This window comes from Equus caballus, chromosome 28, assembly GCF_041296265.1.
Source record: "Equus caballus isolate H_3958 breed thoroughbred chromosome 28, TB-T2T, whole genome shotgun sequence".
Classification (NCBI taxonomy): Eukaryota; Metazoa; Chordata; class Mammalia; order Perissodactyla; family Equidae; genus Equus; species Equus caballus.
The window spans coordinates 40,639,566-40,654,885 of NC_091711.1; the positions used below are offsets into that span (position 1 = coordinate 40,639,566).

Below are 15,320 nucleotides of genomic sequence, written 5' to 3' on the forward strand. Positions count from 1 at the left end.
GCCTGCTGAGACAATTGGGTGTTTTAGAGAAATACATTTTTGGGCTAATTTGCCATGCATAAGTGTTTCTCTTACCCTTTAAAGGCAGAGAACAAAGAGGCCTTTCTGTCCCCCCGCAGGCTGCTGGGGAGGGGACCGCAGCTGTACAGGGCCCGCGACCCTCCTCCCTCCCTCATCCCTGCGAGCTCCCCACCACACCGCCCACCGCCCCCCAGGAGAGACAGCCTGGACTTTCCCAGCCTCCCCCAGCCCCCTGCCCCCGCTCTGCCTCCGAGGCCCTTCTGGCCCTGCCCCGCCCAAGCCCCTACCCTCCCACCAGCTGCCCCAGGCAAGAGGGAAAGTGTGCGTGGGTGGGAGGATGGGGAGGGGGCATGCCGGGAGAGAGCAGCTTTCCACGTGGCTCCCCGGGGTGTGATGGCGGCCGGGCCGGGTGTGTGTCAGAGTTCCTGCGGCTTGTGCGGTGGTGGGTCCTGGGGTGCGGGATGGTGCCAGTCATCAGGTGAATCACCAGTGTCTAGGGGGCATACGGCAGTCACTCCCTTCATTCATTCATTCAATCATTTGTTCATTCATTCAACTAATCTCTGCTGAGTTCCCACCAGGTGCAGGTCTGAGGGCACACCTGTCCTGGAGGGATGGAGAGGCGCCGGTGAGTGCAGGAAAGCACACTGAGCTCACACACTTCTTAGAGGAGAAGCCACCTATGGGAGGGGCTTCATGAGCAAAGGTGCAGTGGCATGAAAAGTAGGTGTGTCCTCCTGCCTGGGGCTGGGGGCTTTGTGCATAATGGAGGGCGGGGTGGGGGGGGGGCGCGTCGAGAGCAGCTTCCCTTGCTGGTGGCAGTGGTCCTGAAACTGGTGGATTCTGCAGCGCGCCCTCCCATGCTCACCCTCCGCACCTTCACTCAGGCCGGCGTTCTTCTGCCTGGAACTCCCTCCTCTCACTCCTGGCAGTTCTGAGGCCACACCTCCCCTCTCCTGCGGGCCTCTCCTAGCTCCTGACCCTCCTCCACTGGGGCTTGATGCCTCAGCTGTCCTTGTCTGTCTCCCTGGCACACTCAGAGGCAGCTGCATGTGTGCGCACACACGTACACACAGCAGGCTGCGAGCTGCTCTCTCCCCGTCTGCACCCTCCTCCATCTTCAAGAGCTCATTGAGGGCAGGGGCCTTGGGTGTCTTCCCAGCACCCATCGCAGGGTGCGTGGACAGACCTCTGGGCTCAGGAAAGGAGCAAGGAAGACTGGGCGCCTGTCCTCTATACTTAGGACAGCAGCGGCTGATGGGGATCGAGCGCTGACTGCATGCGAGACGCTGTGGCGACGTCTGTCAACTTGCTCAATCAAACAACTTTCTGAGTGGGTGCTGTTGCCTACCACTGCTTTACAGAGGGGAAACTGAGATACCGAGAGGGAGGAGGAGTCATCAGAGGCCGGGCTCTCAACCATTATGTCTGTATCTCCTGAGAGCCGCCGCTCCCTGGAGCCCTCTGGGATGGACTGGCCGCACTGGGCTGTCCTTGGGACATCCTGCAGCCTGCTCTGCTTGGTCTGTCCCTGCGCCCTGACTCTGCCCCACGTGCGTGTGAGAAATGGTGAGACACTGAGGTTGAGTTGCAAGAGGTTGCCCCGTGAGAGCTGTGAGGGGCTTAAGGAACTTAGAAAGCAGGGCTAGTGGGGGGTGGGGGGCCGGGGGTCGACATCTTTCCTGCTGCACCGTACTGCCTCAGGGTGGGGACAGCCTTTGGTGCTGGGATTTCAGGGCCCACAAGGGATCCAGAGCCCCTTCTGACAAGCCCACATGGTCCCCCTATGGTCAACACACCCGATGACACAAATGACACCTCCCTGTGCTCCCAGTGTTGGCGCAGGTGACTGATCCGGGGCTTCATGACCCTCCGTGTGCATGTGTGTGTGTGCATACACACATGCACACTCATGCATCTGTCTCTGGGTATGCCTGTGTGTGGGTCGGCCTGTGTATATCGGTCTCACAGTGTGCTCGGGAGATGCAGGAGAAGGCAGAGACAGAGAGAGGACAGTGGCCAGGCAGCCACGCTCATCTGCTGCATGGGACAGGAAGGTCGGGTTAGCCATCTACCCCCTGCACACTCGTGCACAGACACACCCTCTGAAGGTTGGGGTGAGACAGGCACAGAACGGGATGTGGCTGTTTGCCCTGGAGGCTCAAGGGGGAGCCCCCCGCTGTGATGGGCAGGTGGTTCTGGGCCTGTCTCAACAGGGACTCTGAGACTTGCCAAAGGCCTGCAAGTCCCCATGCTCCATCACGGCCCGTTGACGGGCACTCGTGGATGCTGACTGTGGGCCTGTCCTGTGGGCAGCGCCGGGGTGGGTGGCGAGGCCTCTGCCCTCTCAGAGGAATCCATAGTCCGAGAGAAAAGAGCACCCAGAGAAATGGAGTTCAGGGATGTGAGGCACCAGCATGTGTCGGGGGAGGGGGGAGGCCACTGAGGAAGGGGTGTTGCCCACCCACCGAAGGCTGGGAGGTTAGGGAAGGAGACTGGAAGGTTAGAGACTGAGGAGGAGGGGGAGGGGTCAAAATTCACAGAATCCTAGAATTCGAGAGGTAGGAGGTCCTTGGAGATTACCTAGTTCAAGTCTAGTTTATACAGAAGGGGAAACTGAGGCCCAAGGAGAAGGGATGACTTGCCCAAGACAGTGGTGGAGTCAATTCAAGTTCATTCAACAAGCAGTGTAATTCCTCAAAGCATGCACAAGGCAGAGGGACGAGGGGGTAATAGAAGACTATTATCTGGGCAAGACCTCTTGGTGGATGTAGCATCTGGGTTGGGCTTCGAAGGATGAAGAGGAGTTCAAAAGGCTGAACAGGAATGGAGGGATGAGTTTTCAAGTAGCCTGGGTGGTTTGAGTTGGTTCCTGTTTTTGCTGTCCCTGAGGGCAGCCACCAGTCTGTCCTCCGTTAACACTCCATCCCCTCGGAGACAAGCAGGCTGGGGACGGCAAGAGGGTTTTGGTGTGTCTCTGTCCTGAGGCGGGGGAATGGCCCCAGCCTCTCCAAAACCCCAGTTCAGTCCTGGTTGCGGGGCCTCGATTCAACGCTGTTCCATTCAGTCAAAGAACATTTGTTGGGCACTGGCTATAAAGTAAGCCTTACAGGGTGGGGAGGATTTCAAGAGGCAGAGATGAGGGAAGGGCGGCCCAGGGAAGGGAACAGCACGAGCAGAGGTGTGGCTGCTGGGAAGCAGGGACTACTCAACAAGTGTCGTCTCTTTTTGCGTGGCTGGAGCAGAGGGGCATGAAGGGAGCAGTTCAGGCTGCAGCTGGAAAGATCGGCTGGTGCTGGGCTGGACGGCCCCGGGGAGGAGTTTGGGCTGTAATCCATGGCAAGCAGGAGATGCTCATGGATTTGAGCAAGAGCGGGTCCCCCAAGAGCCCAGGATTAGGCTGGGAGCTTGACCCCAGAAGCCTCCAGGGGAGCCAGGAGGTGTGACCCCTGAACAGTGGTGTGCTGGGAAGTGCTTAACAACCAGCTCTGTCAGGGCAGGGGGTGCCCATGGAGGGACAGATCGACAATTTTCACCATGTAAAAACTCTCACCAGGGCCAATTTCAAGCTTCTAAAGTGACATCAACAGGCTTGGAAAATTCCAGAAAATTTAGCAATTGGCTCTCACGAGCTGGTATGACCTGACTCCAGCACCCTGGGTTATAAGCTGTAGTTTCCAATGCTCAACCCTCCTTCTCTCCCGGTTCACTCTCAGGGTGACCTGCAAATGGGAGCCCAAGGACGGAACAGTGCCCGAGGGGAACCACTCTGTGGTTCGTCCTGGCTCAGGGGCTCTGCTGCGGTCTGAGACCCCAGGCCCTGTGGGTCTGAGCCTTGGCTCAGCTGCTCATGTGCTGGGTGAGTCAGGCCAACCCTCACCACTCTGGGCTGGGGTGATTTGCGGGATCACTCCTGGGATGAGAAGAGGATGCCGTGGGGAAGTGGGGGTGGGGACAGCATTGGACTGGGCAGGCCTGGGGAGGTGGGCGTCAGTTCCCCAGCTCATTCACCTGACACCTTCATCAGATCACCAGTAGGGGGTGGGGCAGGCCAGGTCCTGTGAAGTGAGGAGCCCTGGGGACAGGGTGAGGGGCAGGGAGAGCCACATGGCGGGTCCTGGGCCACAGAACACCAGCACCTCAGACTCTGCCAATGGAAAGGTGGGTTTGTGGGCCTTGATACATGTTGGTCCCTCAGCCTGGTGCTGCCCCCTCCCTCTCTATCACTTGAAAACTCCTACTCATCCGTCAGGCCTCAGCCCCAGCACACCTCTTCCAAGAAGCAGGGCTAAGAGCGCGAGTTTGGGCCTCGTCAGACCTGTGAGACCCTGGACAGTCTGCTTAGTCTTTCTCAGCCTCACCCATAAAATGGGGACAATGGTACTCTGTAGCTTGCAGGCTGGTTGCGAGCATTACACGAGATGCACTTGGCGCAGAGGGCCCAACCACTGACAACTGGGACACGATTATTACTGCTTGGTTACCCCCCTCCCCTCATGTTCCCCCAAGGTAGGCTTGGCCCTTTGAATCTCCCCATGCCTAGTGGGTACCCCTTCTATCAGCTGTAGTTATGGCCACGTCTGTCTGTCCCACAGGACAGCGAGCCCCTGAGGTGGGGATTGGGTCTGCTTCTCCTCCGGGGCCCCAGCGCTCAGCACCTAACGCTGTGTTTTGGGTGTGGGACTGACCCTGGACAGGTCCTTGGCCTCAGCCCTGACACCAACCCACGCGGTGTCCTGGCCAAGCAGCTGCTCCTCACCGATCCTCTGCTTTGTCACGTGTGACCTGGGTGATCTCTGAGGTTGCTTCCAGCCCAAAAATGTTGTGAGTCCATGTTCCAAACCCGAGTCACCATCCTGCCCGAAGGCCAGCCCCCACCCGCTTCCCAGCCCCGTCAATGGCTCCACTGTTCTCCAGCGACCCAGGCGTGAAACCTCGGAGTCATTTTTGACTCATCCGCCCCTTCATCCCCCCGCAGCTAATCATCAGCCACCGCAGGTTTTCCTTCAAAGCATCGCTCACGTCCGACGTCCCCTCCCCGGTATCCTAGGCCCCTCCGCCTGAAGTCTGGGTGATTTGTCGACTTTCTGACTGGCCAGTGTCGCCTGTCCTTCCGCTGTCACGTTCCTCCTAGAGACACAAGGCTGTCAGCCGGCGGGGGCTGCGCTGCCCCGAATTTGTCAGCACGGAGCTGAGCTGAGCTGCTCCTCAGGCCGAGGGTCCCGGGAGACTGGGGGCTCAGTGGAGGACAGGGTGCAGCACGGTGATCAGCGACCCTTCTCAGCTCTTCCAGCACCCTGCCCACCTTCACACGCACGTTCTCGTATACTCCACGCGCACACCTGCTCAGTCACCTCTTTTAAACTCTGCTATTCCTTAGTCCCAGTGCTGAGCGTGGATGATTGAAACCCAGGCCCTGCCCACACGGAGCTCACACACTTCCCGGGGCCTGAGTAGGATGGCGCACACCCAACACACTGTGCACTGGGCGCCGCTCACTCTGCCCGGGGTCGGGACGCTGCACAGAGAGAGCTGATGGCGGCTCCAAGACTGAGGCCCTCTATGCAAGAAGGGTGTTTCAGGGCGCAAGCAGCCTGTCCGTGGAGTTGTAAGAGGGGCTGGGAGGCATTTGGCGTGGTCACTGCTGGGAGGGGCGAGGCTGAGAAGAGCTGGATGGGCCGGGGCCCCGCTGGTCAGAGATGAGCAACCTCAGGGACCCCTTTTGCCATCTGTAATTCATGTGCCCCGAATGGAGCTCACTCCCCGAGCCTGGGAGGCAATTCTCTGTAAAAATCAAAGTGATACTCCGTGGGCACAGCACTTCTCAGTTTACACCGTCCTTCCCTAGTTCCTTGTCTTTCTTTACCAGCCCGTGAGGTGGGACTGGGCAGGCTTCTCGCTCCCGGCCTATAGATGAGGGAGCTGAGGCCCATGGAGGGGAAGGGACTTGCCCAGGGTGACCAGTTAGTCCTTGGCAGGGCCAGGCCTGGCGTCTCCCTGGCCCTGGATCCCAGAGTCTAGAAGCTGCATGGAAGAGAGGGGAGAGGGAGGGGCCCAGGCTCTGGTGTCCGAGGTCCTCCTGGGGAGGGGCTGGCTCTGCGGGAACAGATGGGGCGACAGGCCCAGCTGCTGGGAGCCTGAGACCAAGGATGGTGCCCCCCGGGTCTCACCAAGGCTGACCACGCTGGGCTGCCAGGGCCTCCCTGGGGCAGGGGTCTGGCCCGAGGGAACGGGAGGGACTCGGTGGCGGATCTGTGTTTCCACTTGATTTCCTCAGTTGTTTTCCAAGAGCCGTGGCAGGATCCCCAGGGGCGGGGAGGAGGTGGGAGGCCACCGGAAGGCGCCAGGCCCCCATGTGACTCCCCTGACTGACGACAGTGCCTCGTGGAAGGGCCTCGAGGCTTCCGTCCTGCTCTCGCCCAGCCAGCGTGTGACGTGGACCAGGGCACTGGGCCCGCACTGGGTGACTTCCCGCGTGACCGCGCTGTCTCCAGTGCACTTTCCAGTGGGCCCAGCCCCTGGGACTGTGAGGTGAGAGGCCTGTGACCCCCACCTGACCCCCTTCCAGCACCCTCCTGGGGGCAGGAACCTGGGCCAAACCCCGGGCAGGGCAGGGGCGCCCCAGAACCCTGGGGCTTCATCAGGTTGCCTCCCCAGTTCTCCCAGTTACCCTCCGACCTCTCCAGCCGCCCCGCTCAGCTCGTCGCCAGTTTCCCTTCCTCCTCCTCTGCCTCCGCCTTGCCATTTCGAGCCTGCTGCCTTGCCCCCGGCCATCATCCTTCCCCTGACTCCCCCAGGCCTGGCCACGCTGGGCTTGCCGTCCCTGCTGGTCATCTTCCCTGCCTTCCTGGGCTGCCCACGCCCTGGCCACTGGGCCTCAGGCCTGGCCTCTCCCCCCCTTTCGCTCTCCCCTGCATCTCAGTCCTGTTTTCGCCTTCTCAGACCTGTTGTGGGTGGAGGGGGTCAGTCACTCCTGGCTTTAGAATCTGCTTGGCCACCTCCTGGCTGTGTGGTGGCGGCCCTTCTCTGGGCTCCAGTGCTGGATCTAAGGAGACAGAGGTGCCTGGCACAGGATGGGGCTGGGGGAGGCCATGGAAGTGCTCAAAGGAGCCAGGCCCCTCTCTGATTAGAATCCCAGCTCTGACACCAGCTGTGCAACCCTGGACGATGATGACATCTCTCTGAGCCTCAGTTTCCTCCTCTGTAAAATGGGTATAATGATAGTTCCTTCCCCTTGGGATGGACTGAACCACTCCCAGGGGAGGGAGTCTCAACCTGGCCTGGGGTCCAGGGGGGCTTCCTAGAGGGGGCTGTGCTGCGTAGCTCTGAGCTGTGAGTCAGGATCAGCCAGCAAAGACACGCGGAGCCTGCCCCAGGAAGAGGCATCGTCCCCAGGTGGGGTTCCCCTCAGGGTCTCCCCTTCAGCTGCCTGGAACCCCAGCCTTTGTGCACCGCCCCGGGGCAACTTTGCTCTTTAGGAACCTGCCCAATCCTAAAGGAACAAGGGCCCCTATTCTTAGCACATGGAAGGTGCTGGGTCAACACTGATTCAAAGAACGACTGGACCGTATGATGGGAAGGTGGGCGGCCTTAGGGGGAGTAGCCTCGAGGGGTGGGAGCATGCAGTGGTGGGGGGCTGTGGCGGAAGTCCTGGTAGGTCCCCAGCTCTCGCCCTTGACCTCCTACAGTTTATGCCCCACACGGCAGCCAGAGAGTCCTTGCTGAAGTGGAGCTCAGACCACAGCACCCCCTGCTCACAGCTCCTATGGCCCCTTAAACCTCGTTTCCTCCGGCATTCCCAAGTTGTCTGATCCCCTTTCTCAGGTCTCCCCTCGCTCAGCTCCAGCCACTCTGGCCTCCCGGCTGTTCCTAGACTCCCCGGCACATTCCCCCTCAGGGCCTTTGCACGTGCTGCTCCCACTGCCTGGAACATTCTTCCCTCAGATAGTCTTCCTCTGTTCATTCTGATCTTTGTCAAATGGCACACCCTTGCAGGGACCCTCCCTGACCCCTGTCTCTAATGTAACATCCCTCTGTCACACTCTCCCTTTACCCTGCTTTGTCTGTGCCACAGGCGATGGTCACCTGACATTAGCTTGGAAATTTACTTGTCCATCTCCCTGACAAGAACATCTGCTCCCTGAGGACAGGAGTGTGTGTTTTGTCCACTGCTGTTGCCCCAGAACTGGGATGGTGCTGGGCACATGGCCAGTGCTCAACCCGTGTTTGTGGAAGGAAGGAAGATGGAAGGAGAGACCTCTTTCTTCTGCTAATAAGAGCAATCTACAGCCTTCTATCCATGGGGTGCCTCCCACGCGTGGCCCTGGGTTAGGGGCTTTTAGAACAGTGACCTCAGCAGAGTGGACAGCAGCTCACTTGAGCCAGGCGGGGCCGGAGGTAGCCATGGTCGTTAAGGGAGCGTATGTGAAGCGCCCAGAGCACAGTGGCTCCTTTTAGTGTCATTTGCCTAATTATCAGATGTGGTCTCGTGGAGCCTGAGAAGCAGGGCTGGTGGGTAGAAGGTGGGGGAAGGGGCGAGAGCTGGGTGGAGATGAAAGAGATTTAATTAAATTTTAGGAAAAACTTCCTAGCAGGCAGAACTGTGCAAAGACGGAAGGGACTTCCTCAGGAGGAAATACGTTCCCTGTCTGCAAAAGGAGGCAAGTGGCGTCCGCGGCCGCAACGGGGACCAGCCCTAGGACCTGAAGCCATAAGATGTAAGGATTCAGGGCGGTCCCCTTAAGCTTGGGGTGAGCCAGGCCCTGGAGCTCGGAGCAAGCGGGGGTCACATGTCTGGCCAGGCCCGGGCAGCAGAAGCCATGGCTCCAGTCCCCGGGTCCACAGGCTGCTGGGGCTTGGCCAAGCGGCCATGTTGGGACTCTGGTCGCGTCAACCGCAGACCAGGCCTGGGAGACAGGAAATCACCCCTCGCACGGCCCGAAAGGCCCCCAAGTGGGTCCTCACTCCCTGCCCACCTCCCACGGCGGCCTCGGGCCCCTGCGCCCGCGCCCATGGGGTTAACTCTCTCCCTGTCTCTCTCTGCTCCAAGTTGTTTTCCAAGCGAGGTGGAGAATGGTTCTCTTGTTACCAACATGGCTTCTGGGCATTGGGTAATGCGCTCCCTCTTCCCCCTGCCCCGTGCCACAAAGGGACCTTTTGTTCCTCTCCCTGCCCCTCTCTCTCGGGCTCTTCCCCGGCCCCCCACCCACCCCATCTCCCTCCTCCCTGCGCCTCCCGCCCCACGCTGCACCCCTGGGCTGCGAGGAGTGACCGTGGCCTGGCCGTGGCGCCCTCCCCCTCCCCGGGCGCCCTGGGAGGAGCAGGGGCCTTGTGGCCGCGGCGGCCATTTTGAGAGCGGCCTTTCCAGGCAGAACCTTGGCTTCTGAGAGGCCGCAGTGGGGGTCACTGGGGCTCCACATGGGTCCTGTGGGTACCTCTTGTCCTCCAGGGAGGGGGGCACCCTTCCCCCCCTAGCTCCCGTGCCGGTGCGGCCTCCCCACACTGAAGCAAGACTCCTTCCCATCCACCATCTCACTTGACCCTACGGCAGCCCTGGGGCGGCAGTGACACCCATCTTCTGGAGGTGGACACTGAGGCTCAGTGGGTAAGTGTCCATCTGTCCCGATGGCTCATTGAGCAGGTGCTGCAGCTGGACCAAGCTGTGTGCTCCCCCACCATCCTCTCCAAGAAAGAGCCCTCAGAATATGCCCGACCCGTAGGGAGCACCGAGATGGGTCTGGGCCTCTGGAGAAAGCCTAAAACCAAATGTACTGCAAGTTTGGAAAATGAAACAGAACATGTCCGAGATAGGCGTGTCGGGAAGCCCGTCAGATATTGGGAAGACAGTCTCTGTCCACTGTCCCCTCCCCTGGCCCCTCCCAACAGCCCTGCAAGGCAGGCAGGGACAGGCTGACAGACACCATTTTTCAGATGAGGAAACTGAGGCACAGAGGGGATACGCGGCCAGGACTTGGGGCTCCCCAGTTGACTCCAGCTCTGGTCATCTCTTTCCAGGGCCACTGCCTGCCCCTTGAGAGGCCGAGGGCCTGGGGGAGGGGACTTGGGCAGATCAGAGCAACCTGGGCCCCTTGTCTGCGATCGCGGAAGCCGGCGCTCAGAGGAGGTTGTGCTCAAGTGCTCCAAACGTTCGTGGATTCCTCCACCTCCCTCTGCCCGGCATCCACAGACACGTGAAGCGGCAGCGCCACCGCTCACAGCGCTGGCAGCGTGCGTCACCTATAACCATGTGCCGGGGCTGGGGCCTCCTGGCTCAGCGAGGACTTGGTGATGGATGGGATGGGAGGCTGGGGGGACAGAGAGAGAGGGGGAAGATTTATTCAGTGATGAATAAGACCCCGGGCCTATGCTCAAAGAGTCACGGTCCGAGAGGAGGGACAAATCAGTAAAGAGCCAGGGTGCTGTAAGATGGGGGCCTGGGAGCACATCGCCCAGCTGGGAGGTTGGGGAAGAAAGACTTCCTGGAGGAGGTGACCGTGGGTGGGGCCTCAAAAGATAGTAAAAGTTCACCAGGCAGAGAAATTGAAGGGGTAAGAAAGGAGCTGGCACTAGGGGGGAGGAGGAGAAGGTGGATGGTGTGTGACAGGGGGAGAGGCCCCACTAGGCCGGTGTGCTGAAGCCAAGTAGGGGCAGGGAGGGTGGGAGAGGTGGGCAGAGGGCAGTGAGGGGGGCTCCCGAGGACCCAGGGTGCCCTGATAAGGGATATGGACTGGATCCTGAGTGCAGTGGGGTTGTCACTGAAGGATTTTAGAGGGGTCAGATTTGTGTTCTAGAAAGATCATGTGGGCTGGTCTATGCCAGTCTGCTTTATTACTGTTTTCACAGGATGGAGCTCAGTGTCTGGCACACAGTAGGTGCTCAATAAATGTTTTGAATCAATGCAGAATGCCAGCAGTGTTCCCTGAGGCAGTGGTTAACTCCAGCTCAGGGACCTTGGGCCTCAGTTTCCTCATCTGTAGAGCGAGGGGGGCAGCCCCTGCCTCGTGAGAGTGTCGTGATGGTTAAGGGAGTAGCGCACAGGGGCCTTCGCTTCGTGTTCTGTGCGTGGTCAGTGCTCCATAACTGGTGCCTTATGAAGCGGGTGCCAGGTGTGCTGTGGGCAAGACGGAGGCGGGGCCCGGGCGAGGAGCGACTGAGTCGTCTTTGAAACAAGCTGATGAAGAAGGCACTATTGTCCCCCCTATTTTATCATCCAGGTAACTGAGGCTCAGAGAGGTGAAGCAACTTGCCTGAGACCCCTCAGCAGGTGAGTGGTGGACGGAAATACACTGGACACCAGAACCAAGCTTGTGGGCACTGAGCTGGTGATGGAGAGTGGTCAGGGAAGCTGTCAGGGGAGGGAGAGGTTGGGGGACAAAGTACAGACTGATGGACCAGATGGTGGGTGCAGGCACAGGGGGACGGAGGCGTCAAGGATGCCCCTGGGTTTCTGGCCTGGGTGACCGGGGGAAGGTCATTCCATTTCCTGAGCGAAGGACACAGCAGGAAGGCAGGCTTGGGGAGGAAGGACTCGCTGAGTCCGGGGCTGTCTGGGTGGGGCTGCCGGGAGGTCTGGAGTCTCAGAGAGAGGTCTGGGCTGTGGAGGTGGACAAGGACGAAATGAGCTCACAGGGCAAGTGGAAGGCAGGCGGGCGGCCCAGGAGCCCAGCGCCGGAGACGATGCCGAGCAGTAACAGGAGCAGGCGTGACACAGCATTTACCCCAGGCTGGACACGATCCTAAGCCTTCATATTAACTTATCTGAATCCTCCCCACAAACCCTAGGAGGGGGCACCACGATCATCCTCATTTTATAGGTGGGGAAACTGAGGCAAGGGGCGTCAAGTCTGGAATGCCCAGAATGGCTACATCTCTAGAGACAGAGAGTAGGTTAGTGGGTGCCCGGGGCCAGGAGTCGGGGGTGATGGCTAAGGGGTGCAGGCTTTCTTTTCTGGGGTGATGAGAATGTTCTAAAATGATTGTGGTGATGGTTGTACGACTCTATGAATATACTGAAAAACACTGAATTGTGTACTTTAAGTGTGTGGATTGCATGGTACGCGAATTACATCTCAGTGAAGCTGTGACCAAAAAGAGACAGAGAGAGAGTCGCCCAGCCAGTAGCCGGGAGGCAGGGGCTTGGCCCCTGGGGACTCTGCCTCGAAGGCGCAGGAGAGGAAGAGCTGCTCCAGGAGCAGGCGGAGGGTGGTGCCTGGGCGGGGGGGGGGGGGGGGGGGGGGGGGGGGGGGGGGGGGGGGGCCGAGGCAGTTTGGGTGAGAAGTTGGAGGAGGGTGCTGTCCTCTCAGCTGGTCCAGGGGATGAGACCTGGACGTTCCTTGGGGTCTGTTCGTCCAGGTTTCCTGGTGACCTGGCCCAAATGGGTGGGAGACCTGGCCCTGCGGGTGGACGGGGGCTTCTGGCCGAGGAGACCTCTGAGGAGCGCCGCATCCTTTTGCCTGGACATCTTTGCCCCCAGGTGGAGATCTCTCTACCTCGGGATGCAGTGAGCCGCCAACCTGCAGTTTTTAGAGGCTTGCTGCCTTTGATTTGGTGGGAGGGGCAGAAGGAGGAATAACGGGGGAGAAAAATGCCTCAACTGCTCTTCCTGAAGGAGCGAGACCCCCCGCCAACAGATCACCCAGAAGCTTAGTCTCAGCCTCTCCCACAAGAGGGACCCGGGTGTCTGCTGGGAGTCCGGGAGGGCCGGAGGGTGCCAGGTGAAAGCCCACGTCTGGCGGTCCCCCTCCCTCCTGGCACCAATGGTGGTCGCCATCAGGCCGATGCCCTGGGCTTCTGACTTCACATCCCAGCTGAGAGTGGGAGGGCCGAACTGCCCTGGTGCCCAGGGCTGTGAGTGACCCATGGCCTAGGCCGGGGATGGGGTTGTGTGGAGAAGCTCCAGGGGCCCGCTGGGTGTGAGCGGGGATGGGGGCATCTGGAGAGGAGAGCAGGAGGCTGCCCCAGGCCTTCTGTGGCCACAGCCACCTCAGCCCTTCTGTATATGGTTCATTCAGCTCCCCGCCTTCTGCCCCCTACCCTACAGGCCCCAGGCCTTGTCTCTCTGGTGGAGGAGGTCAGCAGGCAGACCCCCAGGACCTCTGTGGGGCCAGGCTCCCGTGAGGGAGGCAGAGCAGATGAATTATCTCGGGAACCCGAGGCTCCGAGAGCAGGTCTTGCTGTGGTTCCCTCGCCCCCATCAGGCACTTCTCCTGAGGGAGCCCACTCAGAGCCCCCTTCTTTCTGGCGCAGTTGTGATACCCTGGTGCTGCGATTGCCTAGACCAGAGCAGAATAACAGGTCATTAGAAGGTGCAGGGATGGACAGAGGGAGGGTCCAGGAAGAGGGAAACAGTTGCTAAAACTTAAACATTTGCTAAGAGGGTAGATCTTATGTTAAGTGTTCTTATCACAAAACAAACAAAACACACGGTTGCTAAGTTGGCCTTGTTGATGACAACATTTGCAGACTGCTTTTAAGGGTGGACACAGAGCCACTCTTTAACCACAGGACACCCAGGGGCCCTGCGAGGCGGCTGCTTGTCAGAGGACCCGCGGATGGCCTCCTGGCTCAGCGGCTGCTGTCGTGACTTGGTACAAGGGGAGGCTGCACTTGTATAACACTTTGTTAAAGTGAACCAGGTCTAAAGAAAGAGCCATGCCCAGGGGCCGGCCTGGTGGCAGAGCTGGTAAGTTCGCACGTTCCACTTCAGTGCAACGGTTTGGATACCGGGTGCGCTTGGCACCGCTTGGCAAGCCATGCTGTGGCAGGCGTCCCACGTATAAAGTAGAGGAAGATGAGCACGGATGTTAGCTCAGGGCCAGTCTTCCTCAGCAAAAAGAGGAGGATTGGCAGCAGATGTTAGCTCAGGGCTGATCTTCCTTAAAGGAAAAAAAAAAAGAGTCTTGCCCAGAGATGCCCATTGACTAGTGAACAGCTGGCCACCATCTTAGTGTGCAGCTGTGGGGGGCCTGTGAAATGAATTATAGCGTGGTTCTATGACAGAATATAACGCAGCCACCAGAAATGATGCTGATGAGGAATTTCAGTGACATAGGAATTGTTTTTGGTATAATCTTAAGTAAAAACCAGGATATAAAACAATATATGCATATACATAACTTCAGTACAAAACAAAAAGAAACATATAGCTCAAGTTCTTTTAAAGATGTGTAGAAAAAAATGGAAAGAAAACACAAAAATCCTTATCTTAGTTATTTCTGGGTGGTGGGATTTTGAGTGATTTTTAAAGATTTTTTAGTGCTTTGTGTTTTATTGTATTTCCAAATTTCTGCAATAAACACTTTCAAATTTTAAAGTTACTGAAATGGGGATGTGGAGTGTCTCCTGTATTTTAAGAAAGAGTCCCATTTCTCTGGAAAAGCTTCTCGCGTGCACGTGGAAGATCTTGGAGTGTATTTTTATGTTTTTCAGCCAGAGGTAAGGAGCTTGAGTCAGTTAGGAATGCGTTTGACTACAAATAGCAGAAAATCCAGCTCACGTGGCGCGGGTTTCCTTTGGTCCCCTGTAACCGGAAGTCCCCATGAGGCCATCCAGGCAGCGGGCTGCTGTGACGCTGGGGCTGCTAAGACCTCCTGTTAGTCACCCTGAAACCATCTCTCGAAAGCTCCCGTCCCCCAGGCCGTTTTTCAACATGCTGGGACTGAGAACATTTATGCACCCCTGCCCCGCCCCAGCCTGGTGACAAGAAGATATCGGAGACCCTGTGCTCACTCAGGCCTGGTCTTTTAGGTTCCCCGTGGGGGCCCAGTGCAGGGCCTGCTGGAGGAGGCTTCATGAGGAAGTGACCCGCCCGAGGTCACATTGTTCCTTGGTTTGCTGAATGACTAAAGAATGAATAAAGATGGATGGAGACAGGATTAGAACCAGGCTCTCAGCTCTTTTCCCCACTCCAGTGACAAACTGCCAAGTCTAAACATCTAACATGGCACATGTGGCCCTGGTAACCTGGCCCAGCTGACCTACTTAGCCTCATCTCTCCCCACTGAACTGCTGTGGCTCACACACACCACATTGGTTTTACTCTGTGCCTTTGCTTATGCTGTTCCCTCTGCCTGGAATGCCTTTCCCTGCTGCCCCCACCCTCTTTGGTCTAACTTCTACTCACCCTTTTAGAATCAGCCCCAGTTTCCTGGAAGCCTCCCCCAGCCCCTGGCTGGGCTAGGGGTTCCTTTTCTGCACCCATAGTACACCGTGCCTACTGCATTTACTGCACTTAGTTCTGCTTTTCTGTGCACATGCTGGACCCAGGTCCCCAGCCGGGAGCCCCTTGAGGGAGGACTGCG

At 58.6% G+C, this 15,320-nt stretch overlaps 1 long non-coding RNA gene across 3 annotated transcripts in view; it reads left to right on the forward strand.

Moving 5' to 3' along the window:
• The window catches only part of LOC111771035 (uncharacterized), a 46,697-nt gene extending 32,361 nt beyond the window's left edge, over positions 1–14,336 (forward strand). For 2 of the 3 annotated variants that reach the window (XR_002804596.2, XR_011433482.1), the window contains 5 exons: positions 8,599–8,738; positions 9,071–9,131; positions 9,572–9,625; positions 11,235–11,284; positions 12,373–14,336. This is a non-coding gene — a long non-coding RNA (uncharacterized lncRNA). Of the gene's footprint in view, positions 1–8,598; positions 8,739–9,070; positions 9,132–9,571; positions 9,626–10,035; positions 12,045–12,372 lie in introns of those variants that run through there. The other variant, XR_011433481.1, reaches the window with a different exon arrangement.
• Positions 14,337–15,320: the final 984 nt, after the last annotated feature.